Source organism: Epargyreus clarus, unplaced genomic scaffold (genome assembly GCF_041222505.1).
Source record: "Epargyreus clarus isolate Ecla_fem2 unplaced genomic scaffold, WU_Ecla_fem_2.2 ptg000023l, whole genome shotgun sequence".
NCBI lineage: Eukaryota > Metazoa > Arthropoda > Insecta > Lepidoptera > Hesperiidae > Epargyreus > Epargyreus clarus.
In genome coordinates, this window is record NW_027332230.1 from 15,910,537 (window position 1) to 15,922,480 (window position 11,944).

An 11,944-nucleotide genomic window follows, 5' to 3' on the forward strand; every position below is an offset into this window, starting at 1 on the left:
GTCAATTTATATTATTTTATTGACTCCTATTTTGGAAATGTTGGTGGTGGAAATACAAAATATTATTTGATGACATAGTGTAAGACTAATTGAAATTATTATTGACTTATAAGTTGGATATTAAATAGTAGCTAAACTAAAATAATAACTTAGCTATTTTGTGAATAAAGAAGAGATATTTTAGACACCAAAATTTAAATCCACCTGTTTCGCATCGAGAATGTAACGGAAAAGAACGCGGTATCGCAACGAAAACCAATTTTAATTCGAATACGGATACCGCGTTCAATCGTTGCAATTCAATTGATTCCAAAAAGAGTTTCAATTTAATCGAAGTCTCTTTGTTGCTTGGATGATTCTATTTAGCATTTCGAATAGTTTGCACTGCGGTTCGATCAGTGGTTTTGTTTAATTAAATTGGATTTCCTAAGGTCTGATTGCTTCATGGAATGGTGACTTGAATATTGTTGGAACTTTTAAAATATCTCATTAAAGACTCTTATTCGAGCTAAAAGGTGCAACCGTGGTTCAATTCATATCTCCTTTCGGGCAAACATGCTCTTCCTTCCCTACATGTCTGCCCGATGAAGAATGATGGCATGTTTTCCCGAGGTTGCTAGCTAGACTGTTCAAACTTCCACTCTTATCGTCAGCAACCATCGAAGTCTCCTTTAAGTTACCTTTATGACAGACTCTTATATAAGATAATCTAATCTTATATAAGATTACGTATTACCTTTACGTGAGACATCCCTCCCTATCAGAATAATACAGGTTACTAATTTATTTATTTATTTTACGTGACCATGCCCACAGTTAACTAACATAACTTATAAACTATACCATTATACATGTATATCTATTCTATGTATGTACGCCAATTATAGGCATATACAATTTACACATAAGACGTGTCGCTTATTTCAACTAGCAAACATAACTACTACCTATATCAACAAGCAAATACGACTAAATACTATAACATCCCTTAATCACAAGATATCAAACCAAACAAAACAGCAAACGGAGACATATTTACCAAACGGCAGTCAGCAACAGCTCCAGGACATATCCAATACGATTCGATACGACGGCAAATATCTTCGTGTACAGTATTCCTCTATAATTGTTTTCTGATTCAGCGTCTGTTTGTTCAGCTCTCCGTGTACCAGGTAGCGACAATATTGAGCTGGATTTGTATACATTGTACGGTTTTATACATTATGTGTATAGAGCTATGTAGTTAGTGTACGTATGTAGTACAATTGTACATATTGTTGCTGTGTAGTGTTAGTAGTTAGTGTACGTTAGTGTGTGTGGTCTCACGGTTTTTTTATAATATGAAAGTAGCAAACGAGCATGCAGCCCGCTGATGGTAAGTTGCTACGGTTGCCCATGGACATCGGTTTTCAAACCTAGATAAGAGTCCTATTTGTGGTCGGACACACACGTGTTGATGTAGTACTAAGTTGGAATGCCTTATATGTTTCTCCCTTACTTCTACAATGCTACGTTTAGCTGTTTTAAAGCAAAATACTTGTGGGGATAGCGCCTCTGGAGCCAAATTCTATGATTCTATTCTATTCTGCAAAATATTTAACGTTATGAGGGTGTTAGAAATTAATTACTTATTATCTCTTACTTTAATGGTGAAAAAAAAACGTCGGAGTCGTCGGAAACCACCACTGAATTTGAAGAGAGAGATCCCCTTAAAGTTCTTTAAAAAATATCATATGTGAATTCTACCATATTGAATTTAGTCCAGAAATGAGACAGTGATAGATCGACGGCGACGAATATACTGTTTAACTACTCTATCATCTAATTACTTCCTATGATATTACGGTATTATTGCAAATCAATCCGCCTACATCTAATATTCCGATAATAATTGGTAATTAAATTAGATACCTACTGAGTATTGTCAATGTATTGGCAAGGGATAATCATGTAGATGATGTTATTATGTTATAATTAATGTATTAATAAATTATGACAAGGTAATTTAATAGCTAAATATTGGGAGCATATCAGGTTGACTTTATGTATGGAGCAACATAAATTGTGTTAATATGGACTGGTTACACGTAATTATCTTTTGTACACGTTACTCATATATATTATGACCTCGTATAGAACAGGAGTTTTTTTGGTATCGGGAAAAAGTTTCATGAGATATGACTTTCTGAAAAAGATTGGATTATGTGAGATTTTTACTTCACTACGCTTATAAGGTAGTACCGTGATCTCAAATCTTCCGGTGCTTCTCTTGCGTGTTGCCTTTAGACCCTTCTCGGTTCAAGTAGGACCTTGCGTTACAAAACAACAGTTTGTGACCAACAAATTGTCGCCTTTTCCAAAAGTCCATTATTAGAGCTCCTTGATAATGGAATGACCGTTGTGCATTTGGCCTACCTATAAGGTAGAAATAAGCCTTAGTATTGCTCCAATGGAACTATGATCTTACCATTTTTTAAGTTTTACCCAACTGCGGAGCGTATGTAAATTATCTCATTCTTTGGAACACCATACAGCCCAAAAGGTTTGACGGATTTTAACATATAACATATTGTAAAATTCGTATAAATTGTGGGAGTGACATAGGTTACATTAGTTTAAAGTTTAAACAATCGGAATTTTGTTTTTATAATAATAATTGTACTCGTACTTTATTTTTTTTATATAATATAGGAGTAGCAGACGAGCATGCAGTCTACCTGATGGTAAATGACTACTGCCGCCCATGGACATCTGTAATCAACCCCAGATAGGATAAGATATTCCTACCTGAGGACTAAGCTGGAACGCCTCGGAAAAGTATGTCTCCCTTACCACACCCTTCAAACCGGAACACAGCAGCGCCTAACGCTGCTGCTATTAGGTGGAAATAGGTGTGGCGGTGGTGCCGCCGGAGTCGAACCACAAAGGGTTCTACCACCTTCAATTTACTTTATTATTATTTATTGAACATTATTGGAAATGAAATAAGTTGCTTTCTTATTTCTATATGTTGCAATACCTTTGGGTACTATAAGTATATCGCAGACACGTTCAAAATGAATATTCGTCGCGGGTCGAATATTGATTAGTGGCCGCCTGACAAGGGTCCAACACCTGACAAGACAACCTTTACACTAGATACAGATATCCCAAGTATTTCACGGTTAGGTTTTTACTTCTTGCTTTGTTGGTTCGTATGTATAAAGGGATCAAATCTTGTAAATGAATTTTATTCTCTCTCCAATTGGGATTTTAGAATATACGTTTGGTGTGGATAACATTGCTTAGTGTACTGACGTTACTTTAAATTCGTGTCAGTACATGCCTGAGACACCCGACAGACACCTGTACCCTTACCATGAGTTTTTACGTTTTCAAATATGACTGTTTTGGTATTTGTTTTCGTATTCGCCCATACAATTTCCAATCAGCGCCCCTAGCGGACTGTATCAGAATTATAGTGTCAGTAACGTAACATTAAATGTCTAAATTGAGAAAATGGCCCTTTATGTTTTGTCCCTCTTTTTGTGAACATGTTAGGTAGACAAAAAGTTTATCATTACTTGAGCACCTTATTACGTTTACAGTCTACTGAAGCAAACGGAACAGAATAATGGATTGAGTAAACGTAACGTAAAGTTGTGAAATGTTTTGAAAACTCATGGTATGTGTACTGAGTACACGCCTGAAAGTTGTTAAAATAATTTGTCGGAGGTATGTGAAGTCTCATAATTGGCAAATAAAAATCACGTAAAAACAATTACAAGGCGATCCAACTTAATCATCAGAGTTAGCAAGATCTCTATTATTTTTATATTCCATGATTAACCTCATGTTTGTACCTGAAGTTCTACTGTAATAATAGAAGCGTCCTTACGCTAAACCTATTATTTGGCTTAAAAATTATACAAATAAAAAAGCTACAATAATTCGCCAAGTGCGAGTCGAACTGGGACTCGGAGGCTTCCGTACCACCAAATGTTACTTATTTTTATAAAATAACCATATTAAAATATGTTTTATTGTTCTTATTTGTATTTATTATAATAGCAGTTATAGAATTAAACGAGTTGTAAAAAAATTACACGGTAACACACTATGGCAGACGGACAGATAGCGAAGTCTTAGTAATAGGGTTCCGTTTTTACCCTTTGGGTACGGAACCCTAAAAATAAGGTTTTTATATAAATCCCAACTAGAGCTAATTGAAACGTCAGACTTATCAGACCAATAAGTTCGATAACAAGGTGCATTTACTGGCGATCCTCTAACTATTACGGAGAAAAGTTTTCTTGTTACAATGACATGTACTTAATCCTATCTGGCGCACTTTTGAATCAAATATCCTCAGCCAATTATTATTGGATGGACATTAAAGAGTTCCTTAATAACGTTTTCCATTTTGTGTGCTACAAATACAAGTAAGTTTAAAACATGTCAGTCCTAAAATAAACATATGCGTGTGATATTACCCATTTCTGCCTAAAAACAGTACTGATTCTATGATAGTATTCTATGACAGTAAATGCATTCTATTTGGATTTGTAAAATTAAATGTCGTTACAATTAACTATTCAGTTTTTAAAAACACATAATGTGAAATTTTAGTTCCAATAAGGTCCACGGGGCGCTGTATGAGTGAATTCGTAAACGTTGAACGTTTTCGAGCATACGTAAAAACTTATACTAAGGGTACAGTTCTACTTTTAAGAGAAAGGCATAGACTATGGTCCATTATTCGACCAAGTGTGTGTCTTCAGACTTCATACGTCAACGCGCATTTCTCTAGCGCGGTGGATTATGGGCCACACCCTGTCATCCTGAAAGAAGACCCCTGTCCAGCAGTGGGCTCTAGTAACGGGCTGATGACGTTGTTTTAGCTGGTTCTAGATCATGTATTCTCTGTAGTCGGGCGTTCTTGACAGAGTTATCATGGCATGATGATGACAACTAATCAGCCATAACAGCCGTCTTGAACAGCAGCTCTTGCGATCCTTCGCTACCGGCCTATGTTGCTGGCATTGGGCAACACTCGATGACGGAACACTGTGTGCTAGATTTTATAAGATCTGTCCAGCAAGTAGGCGATTTGCCGCGTGACCTCTTCTCTTCTACCTTTCCCTGAACTACAAGCCGTACTACTGAGTTCTCGTCCAAATGTGGCCAAAAAACATCATGTATAAGCAATACAACCCAAAAATATATACCATGTTTATTAGGTAATATATTATTTTGTTTAAGTGACAGTACCGCAACGTGCGAATTGGGCTAATACTAGGCCAGTTGTTAGATCGTGAATCGCAGGTGTGGGACCCACGTCACGCCACTGATCAATATTCCACTCGCGGCGAATATTAACTTTCAACCGATACGTGATATATTTGGCGAATGAAATCACTAAGTGGGAAAATTTAACGTGTATAAGCAGTGATAACCTTGTGGTTGAAAGGCCTCTCAATCATAGGGCCTGAGGTTCAAATCCTGATGTCAACATATCTCACTGGACTGGACTCTGGAAAATATGTGCGTATTATTTATTTATTTATTTAATTTACAAATAATTAGAAAATAATTATGTATTATTAACATTAACTTAGTTTAAAACATAGGAATAATGATTAAAGCATGAACCTAATTTAAAGAAAATAATAAATACTAAAAAAATATTTAATTAAATTAAATTTTGTTTTTAGCATTCGTCTCAGGATACGCTTTAATTTGATAACCATATCATAGGGGTGCATAATAAATAATAATCGATTCATCATCTCAGGATGTCCGCCATATTGGATTTAAAGTAACGTCACTACACTAAGCAATATTATCTAAATCAAACGTATATTCTAAAATCTCAATCCATTGGAGTTAAAGTTCTTCTATCCCACGAAGTCTGTTCGAGTTCCATAGATGTCTTCTTAAATTAAACACTAGCTAAGCTTCGAGATAAACGCTAGCTATTATATTTCGGCTCTGAAACAAAAATAAAATAAGTAATTTATTAGAAAATATCCCTATAAAGCAACATACATTAATTATTTATTATTATAATTATTATTATTATTCCGTCACGCGCGGGGCTCGGACGGACTTCGTGAGGTAGAAGAATTTTAACTGGAATAAAATTGGAAAATGAATCCTTGCGACGTTTTCCTTTTCTGTTATTGAACGTAATAATTGATTTTACTTTTACATAATTATTTATTACGTTGTTACCAACCCCCATATTACAACTAATACGTAATCTACATAATTTCCTGGAAGAAATTCTTCTTAGCTTTCAGATGAATCAAGATAAAATCCTTCGTTCAACTCATTGCTTAATGACCGTAAAATATTGCGCGCCTGCAAACATAACGCTGGTTAAATTAAGACCCAGAATCGAAGACTGTACAGAATACAGAATCGAAGGTTGTACAGACGAGCAATTAGGTACAATCTGTGTTTGATCTGAGAAGGATTCAACACACAAAGAAGTGAATATAGATAAAAACAGTAAATAGATCATACTGGTTCGTCATGTATAATCTGGAACATATTATTATAACCTATTTATTAAATCATATAGTGGTAACAAACTAATATGCACTCCACCTGATAGTAAATGGATTCTGCTGCGCATGTAAACAACACCAGATAAAATTAAAGTCCTACCTGATGTTAGCCCTATATGATTCACTTCTTTGTCTTAGCCCACCCTTTAAAGCGGATCGCAGCTAAGTTTAACAACACTGTTTTTAGGCACAATTAGGTGGCCTCCGAATCAAATGACAAAGAGTTATATCACAATCAATTTTATGAGATAAGAAATATTTTTAAATATATGAATCAAGCTTAGCAGCCTTACTACACGCTTTCTACACTCACACGCTTTTTACACTCCTTTCGCTTTCTACATTACTACAATACCTGTACTGTATACTTACAGCGTAATTAGTACTGTTTGGTTCTTTCTGGTATTAAGATCTTCTGAATTTACAATTATCATAATCGTACGTAATCAGTCAAAAATAACAAAGTAGGCATGAATACTTGTCTCTACTGTACTTTACTTCATCTCCTATCCGGAGCCTACTAAGCAGTTCCAAGGGATCATAGGCCATACGGGCATAGTTTTAGGTCATAAAATAACAACCTATGGTTCGGGCGGACTCGAAGCACTCCCAAGCGATTCCTCCACCTCTCGCTGACTCGTCGGTTTCAGATAGTTTCGTTCTTTACTTATTTATACTGTTTTCCTTTCCCGTTGAATGTCTTGATTGGGAATTTTGTATCCCTTACGCTGCGATCTGTTGTATTTCTTAGCCTCCAAGGCTCTTGGAGCCTATACTTATTCTACATAATAGTAAATGCTACTGTCCATGAACATCTGTAATCAATCTCAATATATTATCGGAGTCTCACCTTAGGTTCACAAAAGATTCGTCACGTAAGGACCCGTTCACATTAGCATATGGATTTACCGTATGCTGACTAAAGGAAGTTGCTGTTCCCACTAAGCTACAAGACTGTTTTTTTTCATAATAAGTCCGACGGATTTATTACTATTATAATGTGAACAGCAAGGTCTGTCTTTCCAAGATAAAATTGTCGGGCCGATCTCATGTGAACGGGCCCTAAATGTGTCTGTCGTCCTACACTCAAAAACATTTCATTAAGAACTAAGATATCATGGGATTCATAAAATCAATTACGCACAATGAAACGTCCCTTCAATTTTGCTCCATATGGGGCAAGCCCTTTATTGCAATATATTTTTCATGAAATGTGTATGTCGGCGATATCCCACTACCGCACTTTATTAATAAACTGAACGAAACGACTTTAATATGAGATTAATTTAATATGAGACTTTAATATCTTTTATTTGACTTTTATTTAAAATTCGGGCAGAGTAATGGCTTACACGACTGATTAAATGCGAATGAATCACGCTCTACCAGCGCGTGGACTTAAATACTACTCGAGTGACAAACAGCGTAAGAACTACCCTCTCACATCACTTGTTTTGTTATAACAAGTGACTTAATTCACAATAAATTTAACTATTAATAAAATAACATTATATTTAAAATATTGTTTTAAAAATACGAGATTAAATATTTTAATATTATTATAATTCATATAATTTATTTGGCATGACTAACGAAGTGTTTTGAAGTACTACCGGAAGTCGTCCATATTTTAATCTAAATATTAATTCCACATTGACAATCAAAATTAACATGATAATAATTAATATTATATATTATAAAAGGTCTCGCCGCCCATACGGCCATACTGACTCAGCGCGCTCTCTGCGCAATTCTGGTGTTACAAAAATAAACCCACAATAAATATAACATAGTTATAAAATGCCTTGCCGCCCATACGGTCATACTGATTCAGCGCGCTTTCGGCGCTTATTACAAATGAAATAAAAATAATAAATTTCTTTTGTGAACTTAAAAAAAAGAGAATCAATAACAATAAAACGTTTTACATGTAAAACAAAAATATAACATTTCCTTGAACATAAAAAAATAAAAAAACATTTTAAACTAAAAATAACAATAAAACATTTCTTTGAACATAAATATTTGTAAACTTAAATTAGAGATAAGATAAACAGTATTGCAATATGGTACCAGTAAGCCCCAGGATCCAAATCAAACCAACCATAACATCACCCATATTGGGATCAAGCTGACAATAACCGGCATCACCCATCCCGGGATCTAGCCCCCAAGACCGGGAAAAGGAAACGCATGGTGGCCAGCCAGCGTCAGGGAAAGGAAATGCGGACAAGACAACAACAACACAACACAACACAATAACACACATCGGGCATCACCCATCCTGGGATCTAGCCAACACACAAATCAGGCATCACCCATCCTGGGATCTAGCCTCCAAGACCGGGAAAAGGAAACGCATGGTGATCAGCCAGCGTTATGGGAAAGGAAATGTGGAAACATAGGCATCACCCATCCTGGGATCTAGCCCCCAAGACCGGGAAAAGGAAACGCATGGTGATCGGCCAGCGTTATGGGAAAGGAAATGCGGAAAGAAAATAAATAAAGCGTAGTTACAAATTGTTTCAAAGTTCTCATTTACCCAGTGCCCATACGGCTCCACGTGTGCAAATTTGCATCTTTTTCTTTTTTTTTTTTTAAAGAAAATAATTTGTTACAAAAATTGAAATGAAGGTTCAGCGGTCCAAATTGTGGCGTTGTGGCACCCAAGGACCACGCGCACCCCGACCACTCACTTAACCGCCCCTATGTCTCTCCAGCTAGTGCCATCTCATACTTAGCGCACTCAAACCAACCCTCCACTGGCCATCCGCGGCATGGTCATCGTGATAAGTCAAACGTCCTCGTGTGTTGTTCCTGTAAGGCAGAAAAACAAACGGCGAATATTAGAATTTCCGCTCGGCCAGTCCTGATTAACTTGTATTAAGGTTATTCGCCACGCTAAAACTAAAAGACTAATGATGAATAGTTTATTTCAAATCACATGAATCTCTCAACGCACAATAGTACGGTTGGTACTCAATTTCGACCTCTTTTACATTACTATCACTTTTCTAATTAAACAAAATTTTACACAAAATCGATCGGTCGCATTGTCTGTATAAGATTCCACATTTTCTACAACACCATTTAAACAAAAGAATTAGTCCCTTAACATTAAACTCAAACGCGTAAAATAAATTCCAACGAACTATTATTAATATATTTTTTTTTTTTTTTTTTTGTTTTTTTTTTTTTTTTATAAACTAAGAGCTTAGCTGACTAATTCCTTCTAATTACTAAAATTACTTAGACCAAATACATCAAATAATTAAGAGACATTTAACCACTACATGTGATTGATGGATAACCCAGTAACCTCTTGTTACTTTTTATTAACGCAAATCCACTTACATGAATACACATAGTTTCTACTGAAACTAGACCTCCGCCATAGCTGCCTGCCCACCGCATAATACGGCTACACGACAACCTCTGGTACAGTCCGATCAAAGCGCTTACTCAAGTTCTCAAGTCATTATTGTAACTACTTTAAATAAATTTAGTCAGCTTAGCACCAATTACCCCGTAATATACCCTATTTGTATATAGAAAAACAAAATGACAGAAGTCTGGAAGTTCATCAATGACATTAAAACCCAAATTTTAAATGTTCTAACCTAAATCACCTTCACCTTGCTCAATACAACACACCGTTAAATTCAAACACGAGCGCCACTGAACGCTACGGTATCATATCTTCGCTGAACCCATATCACAAACACATCTATTGAGCCTTTACCGAAGACAACTCTATTCGCTTCATCAGAAAAAGAAATGAGGGACCTTATGAATCGGCTTGAGAGTACAAGCTTGGACTTTGGCCTTTTGATAAACAGGAGCAAAACTAAAATTATGATGATCGACCGTTCTGAGTCACTACAACGAACAAATCTGCTCAGCGACTTCGAAATCGTCAAGGAATTTCAATACCTGGGGTCAGTCATTAATGATAAAGGAAACTGCGAAACTGAGATACGACGCCGCATCGGTATGGCTAAAACGGCAATGAACCAACTTACCAGGGTCTGGAAGGACAGGAATATTACTAATCGTACAAAAGTTCACTTAGTTCGTACGCTCGTCTTTTCCATATTCCTCTACGCATCGGAATCTTGGACGCTGAAAGTAGCAGACAGACAAAGAGTGGACGCATTTGAGATGTGGTGCTGGCGGCGAATGCTAAGAATCCCGTGGACAGCCTTCCGGACCCACGCATCCATCTTAAAAGAATTACACCTAGAGCATTCCCAACGTCTCTCCAGCATTTGCCTGCACCGCATACTTAAATACTTCGGTCATATAGCCCGAAGAAATAATGACAACCTAGAAAAGCTACTGGTGACAGGCAAGGTGGAGGGCAAAAGACCCAGAGGACGCAGCCCAAAACGATGTTCAGACCAGGTATCGGACCATCTACCGGTCAGCGAGGCGGTACACCAGGCCACTAATCGCAATCTCTGGAAAGACGCTATAAAGCAAAGAAGTCACGATCCTCAGCATTGAGGGACCGACTATAGAGAGAGAGAGAGAGGAGAGTCTCCATTGAGCAACGTGTAGACTATTAAAATTGCATTAATACGACTAACTTCAGAAAATTTTCACAAGAAATAATGAGTGTACCCGCAAAAATCTTAAAAATTCGTAATTCGTAAGTAAATTCTTTCCCAACAGTGGTCATATTCTTGTAGCCAAATTCTTAACAAACCGTCAAGTATCTCAATTTTTAAAGCATAAAGTCACTTACCGAAAAGGCTCTTACTAACTCACCGCCTTGGTTTTACCAAAGTCAAAAGTATCCTGCCTTATAGCGACCCGTAATATTGACCACCTTCCGGTACGTTTGCGGTCAACACAAGTCCAGTATCGTTGCAATACCACCAATAAGCAGCTATAGTAGATTCTTATCCTGTGAACACTCAAACATTAGGTGAACATTATAAAATTACAAGATAGAAATAAATTGAAACAATAGACCACCCAAGTGATTATAAGTATCAAAATGGCAACGTGTCGCCCGTATGAAATAAACTTGTCATACTACACTAGGGTCCACCCCAAAATTGCACTGCTCCATACGTTCAGTCCTGCCATAATTAAAGCATCCAACGGCTGTCATACGCTTTACCAACGGCGTGGCTTCCTAAGGCTTCGTTCAAAGCAATCCCAGGAAAATCAAACACGCGCGCCAAATGTGCAGGCCTCAAATGCCTCAAACCAATAAACGTCACCATTGATCTCCATCATGACCATGTGGACACGTAGGACCATCCCACCGCTGCTGTCGGCGATATCCCACTACCGCACTTTATTAATAAACTGAACGAAACGACTTTAATATGAGATTAATTTAATATGAGACTTTAATATCTTTTATTTGACTTTTATTTAAA